Source organism: Danio rerio, chromosome 3 (genome assembly GCF_052040795.2).
Source record: "Danio rerio strain M-AB ecotype USA chromosome 3, GRCz13ab, whole genome shotgun sequence".
Classification (NCBI taxonomy): domain Eukaryota; kingdom Metazoa; phylum Chordata; class Actinopteri; order Cypriniformes; family Danionidae; genus Danio; species Danio rerio.
In genome coordinates, this window is record NC_141023.1 from 32,581,014 (window position 1) to 32,594,945 (window position 13,932).

Here is a 13,932-nt window from a genome sequence, read left to right on the forward strand (position 1 = left end):
CTTTTCAGTACTACGGTCACATGACTTAAACATCTCAAATGGCACTCAAACAATTTAACAAGCAAAGTCCTATCATCATAAATTCGGCATAGATACACAAACACCCACTTGCATATATGGAAAAAGAGAGAGAGAGGGAAAAAAATATGGAAAATACATATATATATACAAACACATACATCAATGTATAATGACAATCTGTAAAGCATCTCTAGAAAAACTCATTCATTTATTCATTTTCTTATCGGCTTAGTCCCTTTATTATTCCGGGGTCGCCACAGCGGAATGAACAGCTAACCCATCTAGCAACTTTCCACGCAGCGGATGCCCCTCCAGCCGCAACCCATCTCTGGGAAACTATAGAAAAACTTTTTTACAAAAAAGAAGAGAAATCTAATTCACCATTTAAACCTGGAAATCTGGTTGCTTATAATGTATAGATCCAAAAAGTCTCTCTCTCTGGGGATATGTGCTCATACTTGCCAGTCTCGCAGCCGCATTTTGTACTAATTGCAATTTATTTAGGGCATTTTGAATAATACCCACATATAGAGAATTGCAAAAGTTACGTATTCCCAAAAGAAAAGCATGGATCACCTTCTGAAGGTCATTAAAAGAGAGAAACGACTTTACTTTTGCCACAAGTTGTAAATGAAAAAAACTGGATTTAACAACTGAATTTACTTGTTAAATTTCAGATCACAATCAAAATGAAAACCTAGGTTTCTAACAACAGGTTTTTGATAAGTGGAAAGCTGACCAAAACCTAATAAATGCAAAACCAGACCAGCTCAGTTTTTTCTTCATTGAAAATTTAATAATTAGACGACAGCCAGTTCTTAACTTCGACTAGACATCTCATAAGGGAGTCAAGCCCGTTCTTATCACTACTTTTAAAAGGGACATTAATCTGAGTGTCGTCAGCATAAAAATGAAAAGCCACCCTATATTTATGAAAAATAGTTCCTAAAGGTAAAATATATAAAGAAAATAAAATAGGTCCAAGTATAGACCCTTGCAGAATTCCACATGTCAGGGGTCTGGAGGATGAAAAGATCTGACCAACGTTAACACAAAAGCTTCTGTCTGACAAATAAGATCTAAAACATTTAAAAGCAGAGCCCTGAATGCCTACTAAATTCTCAAGACAGAAAATAAGGATTTCATGGTCTATAGTGTCAAAAGCTGCAGTAAGGTCAAGAAGCATAAGGATCACAGAGTGCCCCGAGTCCCTAAATAACAGAATTTCATTCATCACGTGTAGCAGTGCAGACTCAGTACTATGATATGCCTTAAAACCTGATTGAGAAACTTCATGAATACTGTTAAGCTCCAGAAAGCTCTGCAGTTGTGTTAAAACTGTTTTCTCCAGAATCTTAGATAAAAAGAGTAGCTTAGAAATAGGTCTAAAATTGGACAGCACAGATTTATCCAAACTTGGCTTTTTCAAAAGAGGTTGCACTACAGCATGTTTCAATTGAGAAGGCACCACACCAGAAACAAGACTCCTATATTGAATAGATAAAATACTAGGGCCAATAATCTCAAAGGCTTGCTTAAAAAACTTTGATGGACAAATATAATAATATAATGTAATAAAGGACAGCTGCTAAGTTTTATTTGGCCTACTTTATCAGTCAGAGATACAAGAGAGACAGGCATAAAACTAACAAGTGCAGCAGGGGACACATCAGGTTCCGGAAAAACAATAACATAGCTAGCAATTCCAGACCTAATTGAAGAAATCTTCTCCTTAAAGAAGTTTAAAAAAGCTTCACATGTATCATATGATTCCTCCATAACAACATTAGACCCAGGCTTAATCACAGAACTTATGCAGGAGAATAAAACATCAGGCTTATTTTGATGATTACTGATTAATTCAGAAAAATATTTCCTCTTAGCCTCCTTCATAGAAGCCTGAAAATTAGAGAGAGATTCCTTAAAAATCTCACATGACACCAGCAGTTTATCTCTCTTCCACTTGCATTCAGCCTTTCTGCTGGCCTGTCTGGATGCTCGAGTTGTCTCATTTAGCCAAGGCTCTGATCTAGGCTTAACAGTTCTAGTTTTTTTCGGGGACAACAAAGTCTAAGATTAAAGAAAAAGAGCAATTGAACAATTCCAGCAACTGGTCCACATCCATATAAGAGGGAGGGTTCTCTAGCATAGTTGTATGTTGTTCATTATAGTACAAATCTTTAAACAGATCAATAGAAGAAACATTAAATCTACGAAACCACCTGAAGACAATTGGAGAGTTGCTTATTTCATGGGTAAAAGTGATCTCAAAAGTGACCGCTTTATGGTCTGTAAATGCCATATCGTCTAATGCAACATTGCAGACTGATAGACAGTATGTCAAAACACAATCCAATGTGTGCCCATGGTTGTGAGTGGGCCCTTGCACATGCTGTATCAAATTAAAAGAGTAAATGAGATTTAAGAAATCCTTTGCTAAATTGTCTTTTGGGCAGCAAATATGAATATTAAAATAACCCAAAATTTAAATATTATCCTATCTAGGTAAAATACTGCTCAACAAGTCCCAAAACTGTTTAAAGTCTTTAGTAGACCTAGGAGGTCGATAGATTAATGCACATAGGACAGGTCCTGAGCGTTCTTTTATCTGAAATATTTGTAGCTTAAAGCTGGAGAAAGCATCAGCATGCAGGGGCTGGCAATTAAATGCTTTTTTTGAAAATCGTTGCAAGACCTCCCCCTCTGCCAGAGCGCCTCGGATTATTGAAATAAGTGCAGTTTACTGGGACAAGTTCAGAGAATGGGCTAAGGTCCCCATCAACTGCCCATGTTTCATTAAGAAATAAGAAATCCAAATCTCTAGCAGTGAAAAAGTCATTCAATATGAATGTCTTATTCAAAACGGATCTTACATTGACCAAAGTTAGTCTTGTTGGTACTTGGTGGTGATCGTTTACCCGTGTATTCATCGTAGCTGACAAAGATTACTTAAATCCACTACTCGTCTTCGACAACGTGGTAAACAAATCCGCGTGTTTGCTTCACATGAGGCTGGAAAAACAGAAACCAAGCACTGGATCGGGGGATCAGATGTGCGGTAAGGAATAATCCTGTAATAATCCAGCATGAGGTCAGAAGAAAAGACAGGTAATGACAGTGAAGCAGGGTGATAGTAGCTGCAGTATCCACTCGGCTCGCCGATCAGCCGGTTTACCATACCATTTCTAATGTTCAAGAACGTTTGGCGATCATAGACGAACAGAGCCTCAGAATATTGAGCCACTACGAATAAAACTAAGATTAATATTTAAAACAACTGTAGAGGGTTCAGACGGCAGGCCGCAAACACTGGCGCCATCTTAACACGCTGTTCAATTAATTGAACAGTTGTTCACAGTTGTTCACATACACAACTATAGTTTATTAACAGTTGTATATGCTAACTCAAACAAAAACCTAAAAAAGACACCCTCAAAAAGCTTTACTTTGTTTTTATTACTCTACTGTTTTTAAAACCAAAAGAGATTTCTGCAACAGAAGTGACCATTAAATGAGAAAGAGTGATAAATATAAATATAATATAATGCCTGTGTTTGCTCAGATATACAGTACTTGTAAAAAGAGTTCAGAGAATTGTTCTGTTTTTATAAGATGATAAAGCTGTGAAGAACTGAGGAAGTGCCCTTTTTGACAAATGCAGAGCTCATAAAGATGTTTAGTTGGTTTAATCTATAATTTACTTAAATACTATTTAGGCACTATAAAGTTTTTGCCTGTAAACCTTTGAGCAGTCATAGAGCACTCACAATGGCAGTGAAAACCCCATTTGTGTGTATCTATCATATGTATATAGCCACAATATATTGTCATTGCAGCTTTAAAGGAATAGGTCACCCAAAAATTAGTTAACTCAGTAGGAAAAACAAATACAATGGAAGTCAACTAAATCAGTTTCCAAGATTCTGCCAAATACTCTTTTTTTTTTTGTTTAACAGAGAAAAGAAACTCAAACAGGTTTAAAACAAGTGAGGGGAAAGTGCAATAATTTTAGAATTTTCTTTATTTGGGTGAACTATCACTTTAACTCTTTTTTTTTGACCATTTTTCTAGAAGTGCATTTGAACTGTGAATGACGTTTAGAGGTCTTTAGTTATTCACTGCAAAACATTAGCCACTTCTGCTTTTACAAATAGAAAATTGTGACTTCTTGTAAAACTCTACTGCGAGTGACAACATGCTGTTCACCATCTTGCCACCATCAGCAGAACAATTCCAATTGTGCAAGTTTGCCCACTTAAAAAGATGAGAGGCCTGTAATTTTTATCACTTTAAATATGAGAGACAAAATAAAAAATCCCCCCAAAAATCACATTGTTGGATTTTTAAAGAAGTTATTTGCAAATTATGGTGGAAAATAAGTATTTGGTCAACAACAAAATTTTTATCTCAATACTTTGTTATATACCCTTTATTGGCATTGACAGAGATCAAACATCTTCACAAGGTTTGCACACACTGTTGCAGGTATTTAGGCTTATTTCTCCATGCAAATCTCCTCTAGAGTAATGATGCTTTGGGTTGCCACTGGGCAACACTGACTTTCAACTGCCTCCAAAGATTTTCTATGAGGGAGCTCTGGAGACTGGCTAGGCCCCTCCATGACCTTGAAATGCTTTCCAAAAAGCCACTCCTTCGTTGCTTGGGCAGTGTGTTTAGAATCGTCATCATGCTGAAAGACCCAGCCATGTTTAATTTTCAATGCCCTTGTTGATTAAAGGAGTTTTCACTCAAATCTCACGGTACATGGCCCCATTCATTCTTTTCTTAACACAGATCAGTCGTCCTGGTCTCTGCAGAAAAACAGCCCCAAAGCATGACGTTTCCACCCTCATGCTTCACAGTAGGTATGATGTTCTTTGGATGCAACTCAGCATTCTTTCTTCTCCAAAGCTCTGTTTTAACCAAAAAGTTCTATTTTGGTTCATTTTACCGTATGACATTCTCCCAAACCTCTTCTGGATCATTCAAATGCTCTCTAGCAAACTTCAGACAGGCCTTGACATGTACTGGCTTAAGCAGGGGGACACGTCTGGCACTGCAGGATTTGAGTGCCTGACGGCGCACTGTGTTACTGGTGGTAGCCAATGTTACTTTGGTCCCAGTTTTCTGCAGGTCATTCACTAGGTCTCCCTGTGTTTTGAGATTTTTGCTCACAGTTATTTGGGATAATTTGGACCCAACAGATTCGCCCACTAGCATGGAGCCTCACATTAAGTACGATTATCAGCAGTCTTGTATGTCTTGCATTTTCTAATAATTGATCCCACAGTTGATTTCTTTACACCATGCCTCTTACCTATTGCAGACTCAGTCTTCCCAGCCTGGTGCAGGTTTACAATTTTGTTTCTGGTGTCCTTTGACAGCTCTTTGGTCTTGGCCATAGTGGAGTTTGCAATAGGACTTTTTGAGGCTGTGGACAGGTGTCTGTGAGAGCCAGAAGTCTTGCTTGTTTGTAAATGACTATATATTTATTTACTGAGGAAATTACCAATTAATTTAATTAAAATCCTACAATGTGATTTTTCTGGATATTTCTTTCTTATTTTGTCTCTTATAGTTGAGGTCTACCTATGAGGAAAATTACAGGCCTCTTATATTTTTACATGGGAGAACTTGCACAATTTTGGCTGACATAATGTTTTTTTTGCCCCAGTGAACATGACATTTTGCTCAACTCAGAGTTGTGTAGTATATTTGGCAAATTTTGGATGTACTTTCCAAAGTGTATTTTATTGTTTAGTGGCTTAATTACTTAGTTAGATTTGATGTAAAATATACTGTATAAATGAATAAATTTGACCTTTGTTGTAAAATCCAATTACAAATACAGTCAATAACGAAACTGTTACTATGTAAACCTCGTTCCCTAAGGGGTGAATGGAAATGCTATGTGGAAAACTTCCACTATGGGGATTTTGGAATTACACGAATCATACGAAGATTGTGGGCTGGGGTTTTAGAAAACGTGAGAGTGGGCCAGCCTGAATTGCTGGCACACTTTGCTAACCAAAAATGCCTCTAGATACTTGACAATCTTGACTGATGTCAACACAACCAGCTGAGCTGTCTACCTGGACAGGGATCTCAAAGATACTTAGTCGAGTGTATCAAGAAGACCTCGCCTAAGAGAGATCTCCAAGCAGGTATGAGAGGGGAACAGGATTGATTGAAATATCCAGCATCTCACGCCTCTGGGAAATGGATGATAAGGCAATGCTTTCCCTGCGCGGGGTCATCCTCATGGGGATGATCGCAACCCCAACATCTCAGCGCGCATGGGACAGCCTTAGCTCCAGGTGAAGGAAGATAGCATCACACTGATTGGGCATGTCCAGGGTCCCTGTCGGAGAGAAGTACACCACACAGCGTATAGACTCCACTTCAGGGCATCTGGGGACCCGATCAGGAAGCCAACGTTAAAGTAGTCTCATAAGGAGCGTGTGACAGCGGCTGCATATGCCATATACCCCAGGAGCCTCTAAAATGCAAGAGAAAGGAGCCCGTCCTCTGGCATTGTTCTTAATAAAATTTTGTAGCTACAGGGCCCTAAGTTAAAGATATGGGTGTCCCTAGCCCTCCGCAAACCTCTTTTTCTCATAGTGGCCCATCTCAGGGATGCTTCACGATCCATACTGCACTTAGCGGCACCCTTGAGTGGGGGGCAGTGATCGCCTGTGGGGTGCTTGGCACTGTCGCTTAACCGGTGAAACGGACAGGGAAGTAAAGCAGATTTTGGAGCCACAGACAATCACCCTCGGCGAGGAGCAGCCAAAGTGGAGGTTTCAATGGAGAGAGTCAATTTTTAAAGCCCGCCTATCGCACTTGACTGCTTTTTCACCGTTGTGAATTCCTGGGAATTCCCCTGCAGTGTGGTCTTTGTCCTTCCCAAGACACTCGCAGCTGACCTGGTGTTTTTAGAGCAAGGCTGGTTGCAGTGCATACATTAAGCCTAGGTCGGAACCTTCCTCATGCCGCTGGACCAACACCTGCACCAGCCATAGCAAGCAAAATAGAAGCAGCCTGGCCTGCAGCAGTGTAGGTTCTAGCCCAGAGGGACGCAGACAACCTACACACTTTGGTTGAATTGACTGCACTAGCACGCTCGACCTAGGGATTCACCTCATACCCCCTGGCTGGCGGCTGCTCCGTCATCGAGGAAGTTGAGGGTGGATCACACGTAGACTGGGCAGAAAAAAGTGCCCCCAGTGCTGCATGAACTTACTGTTCACATCCGGAAAGAAGGCGATGGGAGGCTTAGAGGGTTTCCCCTTCTTATCCTACATGCCCTCAGATCTTCCCAAGTGGCAACCGTTACTTGCAGGGCACAACAGTTGTGGTTCGCCCCTCTGCAAGAGCGAGCCGCGATCTTAGCTGGAATACAGGCATGTCATCGCAGTGATGGTTTGCACTGCCCATGAGCTCCGCATTACCATGCCTAACTCCCAGACATGCCACACAGAGCTCATGCCCTTCCCCCTTGGACAGGGAACCACCGCATCCAGAAATGCACAGTTGGAATGATGTCTTTAAGAAGACGTGCTGCATGACTGTGTTGCTCTTTTAGGAAACTTGCTATACAAATCCTCTAAAAGAACCGGAAAAGAGAACGACCAGGCAAGGAAGAATGGACCCAGCTCGACTGTCTGCCACTGCATGTAACACACTTTGTGACCGGGAGAAAACAGCCTGTTGAACACTGGCAGCTTTCTTGTCCACTCTTTTTCTCTTAAAGGAAGTTTGGAGGAACCGCTACAATATAACCCACCCTTTAAGATCTCAAAACTCAGGGCTTCTGGTAGTATTTAGAATAGCAAAGTTGAGTAAAGGAGGTCGAGGCTTTTCATTCATGGCTCCTAAACTCTGAAATAGCCTTCCTGATAATGGCTCAGACACACTCTTGCAGTTCAAAACTAGACTATTTATAGACCTATAGACCTATTTTTTAGTAAAGCATACACTCAGAGCATCACATCGCGGTATGATACATGAATGTGCCCCACGCAGGTTTTTGCATCTCCTTTATATACACTATGAACAGCCGCTATGCTAATTATTCTCTTTATTCTCTATTTCCACCTGGAGATACTCATCCCGAGGCCCCCAGATATGCAGCGCCACTGATTCGATACCAGACCAGCGACGAGATGATCCCAAGGTTTCCATAATCCTGGACCAGGCTATATCCTGAGCAGCTGCTGTAGTGGTCATGGAGGAGTGGAGAGCGTGACACCGGTTCCTGTGATGCTCCAGGGACAGATTAGTCTTTGCTGAGGTCCAGCACTCTCAAACTTACAAGCACTAGACTGCACCTCTGCACAAGACGTTTGGCCATAGGAGAAATGGTTGTGCCCAACTGAGCCTGGTTTCTCTTGAGGTTTTTTAATTCTTAACTTTTGCCAATTGGTGAAGTTTTTTCCTCGTCGATGTCGCCACTAGCTTGCATGGTTCGGGATCTGAAGAGCTGCGCATAGATGGATTTGCTCTACAGTGTTTGGACTCTCAGTAGTGATTATTAAACCAAACTGAACTGAGCTAAACTTAACCTAACTTGAACACGGAAAACAGAACTACACTGTCTCAATTTATTATGATCTTCTATGTGAAGCTGCTTTGAAAAATGTTACATTGTTCAGAGCATGAGGCTCAGAAAGCGAAAGTGTGTCTCTGCGATGCACGGCAGGCATCTTTATACACAAATGATTGCAATTTCTGCCAGCTGTGTATGCTGACGCCACCATTTTTGGGGCATTTCATTGGCCTGTTTTATTACTCTTTCAGATGATTGGCTTCTGACAAAATGTGACAAAGTTCTCCACAAAGCATTAAAGTTTCCCTCCCGCTGGGGAACCGCAGCTTAATATGCTGGAGAAACACAAGGGCACACAAATCTACAGCGTAAAGAATACCAAACAAGTCATTGTGGCACAAAAGGCTTTCATTAGTGCTTCAGCATGTCTTTTTATTAAGGGTAGGGTGAGATGAGAACCAATCAAATCTATCATCAATTTTCCTCCTGCAACTGCCTTCTTTAAACAAAAGTATATACACACAGAGAAACACAAGAGGGCAGCATAGATCCACACACATTAATTAAAGGTTGTAACAGTCAATTATGAGAAATAACAATTTTGGATGTTTTTTTAAAGAACTTGTGATTTACATTTTGGCAGTAACAACTTAATTAATTTCTAGATAATCATCAAACTATGAATTAAAGAGATAGTTCAGCCAAAAATGAAAATTACATGATGTGGTTTTAAATCTTTATGAGTTTCTTTCTTTTGTTGAAAGCAAAGGAAGATATTTTGAAGAATGTTGGTTGCTGTTGGTATTGACCTCCATAATAGATAGAAGTTATTCCATAATATCTTCCCTTGCTTTCAAAAAAAATAAAAATAAAAATTTTTTTGAACAAGTGAAGACTTTTGGTTGAACGATCCCTTTAAATGTTTCATCTTTTTTTTTTTTCTACAGCTGTAAGTGTCAGATCTGTATGTGTTTGAGTGGCCTCATGAATCCAGTGTTCTGTAGGGATCAGTGCGTTACAGAGGCAGAGTTGTTTGTGAGCTTTACTTGAAGTGATTGTCACACAGAGGCAGTGTTGTTGTTGACTGCTGTTCAATGATTGTTGCAGGAGAGCAGAGGCAGTGATGTTGTAAAGTACAGAAGAAGAGGAAGCGGCGGTGGAAGCATCTCAGGACACGTGACGGATGATTAGAAACGAATCGACCAATAACAGGGCTTCAAGATCCAGGTGCCGGACGTGAAACAAAAACATGGTTCTTTGTGAAATGCTCAACATTCTCAATACTTCTGAAATGCATTTAGCTAAAAATACATGTTTTTCTTAGTGAATCGTTATTTTTGGAAATCTCTTTTGTAGATCTACCGTCTACAGTTAATTTTGATATTCTGCGAAAAATCAATTGTCCAGAATTAATTGAGCGTAGAGGACAGGATGGGCTATAATACACCAGGAGTTCCTTCAAATAGTGGGGAGTTAATCTGTTCAGGGCTTTGTAGGTAGTCAATAAAATTTTAAAATTGATATGATATTTAATTTGGAGCAATGCAATAATGAACGAACGGAAGAAATATGATCATATTTCTTTGTTCTGGAAAGCACGCCAGCAGCTGCATTTTGAACCAGCTGAAGTTTGTTAATTAGACCAACAGGGCAACCACCTAGTAACGCATCACAATAATCTTATTAAGTGACCATGAGAGCATGAATAAGCTTTTCCGCATCATACATTGATAGCATATGTCGAAGTTTGCCAACCTTTTTTTAGATGAAAAAATGCAGTTTTACAATTGCTTGAAATCTGGCCTTCAAATGACAGGTTGCTATCAAAAATCACCCCCAAATTTTTGACTGAAGATAAGGACTGAACTAAGAATCCACCAAGGGTTAGGCAGTGTTCTAAGTTTTTGCATGTGAAGTTTTAGGGTCCAAAAAGCAAGACCTTAGTTTTATCTGAATTTAGTAATAAGAAGTTATTAGTCATCCAATTTTTTATATCAGCTATAAAATCTGTTAATTTCATCAATTCATACAAGTTATCAGGTTGAGAGGAGATATAAAGTTGTGTATCATCAGCATAACAGTGGAAGCTAACTCCATGTTTTTTAATGATATCTCCTAGCAGTAGCATATATGGTGTGAATAGTAAGGGGCCAAGAACTGAGATTTGTGGTACCCCACAGTGTACTTTTGATCTGTATGATGTCTCTTCATCAACCGATACAAATTGATTATGTTCAGACAGATAAATCCTGAACTAGGCCAATGCAGTTCCAGTAATACCAACAGAATTATCAAGACCAGTAAGGATAATATTATGATTGATTGTATCAAATGCAGCACTGCGCTACGCCACTGGGTAAGGTTCTTTTGTAAAGTTGGTGTGGTGCCCTGAAGGCCTATATACAGTTGCTAATATAAATTTAGATAGAAATGTATTGTTTATACAGTATTGCACACGGAAACAACACCATTAATTCATTCATTAATTTTATCTTTGCCATGATGACAGTAAATAATATTTTAGTTATTTTTCAAGACACTTCTATACAACTTAACTAGGTTGATCAGGTTAACTAGGCAGGTTAGGGTAATTAGGCAACGTATTGTATAATGATGATTTGTTCTGTAGATTATCCGAAAAAATATATAGCTTAAAGGGGCTAATAATATTGTCCTTAAAACAGTGTATAAAAAAATTAAAACATCTTTTATTCAAGTCAAAAATAAAAACTAATAAGATTTTCTCCAGAAGAAAAAAATATTTTCAGACATACTGTGAAAATTTCCTTGCTCTGTTAAGCATCATTTGGGAAATATTTAAAAAAGAAAAAAAAATAACCAAAGGGGGCTATTCATTCCGACTTTAACTGTATATATTACTGTATGGATTTCTGTCATTCAGTCCACAATGAAAATGTACTCACCCGCCTCATCAAGAATGTTAATTTTGTTATTTGAAATAATTTAATTTGTGTTGCAGCAGCCAAAATACACTCTGACATTATGCAGTGGAGTCATTTCTCCAGATTGACATGTCACCCAGGAGTTCAGGCAGTTTTTGGCCTACTGCTTGTTTTGCCCTCAGAACAATGGTAAAATGGTCAGACCCAACTAAGCCTGATTACTCTCAGTTATTTTGAGCTGCACGTCAATAGATTTGCTCTTCAGTGTTTGAACTTTCAGCAGTGAAAATTAAACCACACTGAACTAAACTAAGCTTTAACTCTGAAAACTGGACTGACACAGTTTCAATTGCAATTTACTAAAAACTTCTATATTAAGCTGCTTTGTGCAATTGGTGTAACAAACAATATTTATTAGCCTTTTTACTGGCAAGTTTTCAATTATTCATCATTTGCTTTTTAATCAGCATGACTTTATTTAACAAAGATAAAAATAGCACTTCATATCATCAGAGGGAAGAAAAATGCAATGAAGATAGTTTTGTTTTCTCTTTCGATCATACGAAAAGGAGGGCATGTCTGACAGGTGGTTTGTCAAGCCCACTCACCTGCGTGTACCACACTCGAAATTGCACAAAAATGTATGTTTTCTGAAATGTATGTGGTCCTTTCAAGGTGTAAGATTCATGTACACTCATTGAGGCTCTGTCCACACAAACAGATATTTTCAAAATTGCACTTTTTTTTTTCTACGTTTCGCTGTTTGTCCACACAAAAGCATCTGACTAAAACCAAAATTTTCTGAAAACTACAGCCAGGGTGAAGTTTGTTTTCCAAAACCCTGGATACAGCGTGGTCATGTGGACAATTCAACTGGAGTTTTCACCTCATGACATCAACACGCGTAGTTTTCTCCTTTCTTATTGGCCAACATGGTTGGGTTCATGTCAAACATGGAAGATGCAAATTTCACACATTCACAGCAAATGTATTGCATATTCCGCATTGTCCTATCGCTAGACGGTTTTCCACCTGTTCTCACGTTTACATTAACTTGTATGCAACTTACTTGCGACAATACTTAATTCCCATTTGGTGTGAAAACAGCATAAAAGTGTCCTTATCGAAGCCTGTTGGTTTGGTGTGCTCTTAATATGCATCAAACTGCGTTTTCATGTGGACGGAAATTAAAATAAAAAATTAAAGCAGAGAAAACAGATCATATAATACCCATGTATGTGTGGACAAAGCCTAACACGCACTAATTATTGACAGCCTGAGATGATACTTTAACCAGTACAGCAACTTTGTTTATGAAAAACACAATCTATGGTCTACTACAGTGCGTTTCCACTTGTGAGTGAGTGTTTTCAATTCATTCATACTACACTGATACAGTGCATTACACTCAACCTCCACATGAATCCACTAAAAACAGTGCCTGTGGAAACACACTGAAACTCGTTTCAGAATCAAATATCTGAACACAAATGACGCTGAGCTGAATCACATCCAAAAATTGTTATTAATATCAAACATTCATGGAAAGCTTAACCACAATAAAACACAATGGTCAGAAACACACACAAAACGGATGCTTTTATTAAACATTACTTTTCTCATCCAGGAACCTGACACAACAGAAACAGTTTTGTGCGTTTGACTGTATAACAACCGTTAAAGCAGTACAGGGTTTGTGCTGTACGTGGTGTCATCTGTGAGTGAGAGAAGAGGCCTGTCGAGGTCTGTGGTGCAGTATGGCTCAACAGTGATGAACCTTTGGGCAGCGACTGAATGCAGAATAAAAGAAACAGACAGAACTGAACAACTGGAAGAGGCTTGTGATTTTCACAACAGGTAGATAGAAGTGAACAGACTTGAGCTCTGTGCATGACGTGTGCATAGTTGCAGTGAAACAGTTCACTCTCCACTCTCAGAAGAACATGTTCAAGAGGAAGTCATTTCTGTCCACTGCTCTGTTCAAAGGTTCATGTCGACGGCTTCAGCAGACGCAGAGCTGCTGTGAACTGGTGCAATAATGATATGCTGACACTGATCCCTCAGAAATAGATTATATTGTCCCCACCTTCCCCTGAATCATATTTTTATTTATTTTGACCAATCTAATTTAATTTAAAGGGAAAGTTCAAAACAAAAAGTTCCATTTTTTCACATTATTTAAACACCCTAATGTTGTTCAATCTTCGGCAAACACAAAACCCTTTGTGTTTTGCTGAAGATTGAACAACATTGGGGTGTTAAAAATCATTATAATGAATTTTATTAGGGAATAAAACCACTCTTTGTATCAAATTTGCAACAAATTTATTTAAGACTTTGTATCAAATTTGCAACAAATTTATTTATGACAAATAGAATTTTTAAATGATTTTTTTAAAGGATTTGGAATTTACATTTTTGGCAAAAACAAATAATTAATTTCTAGATAATCATCACACT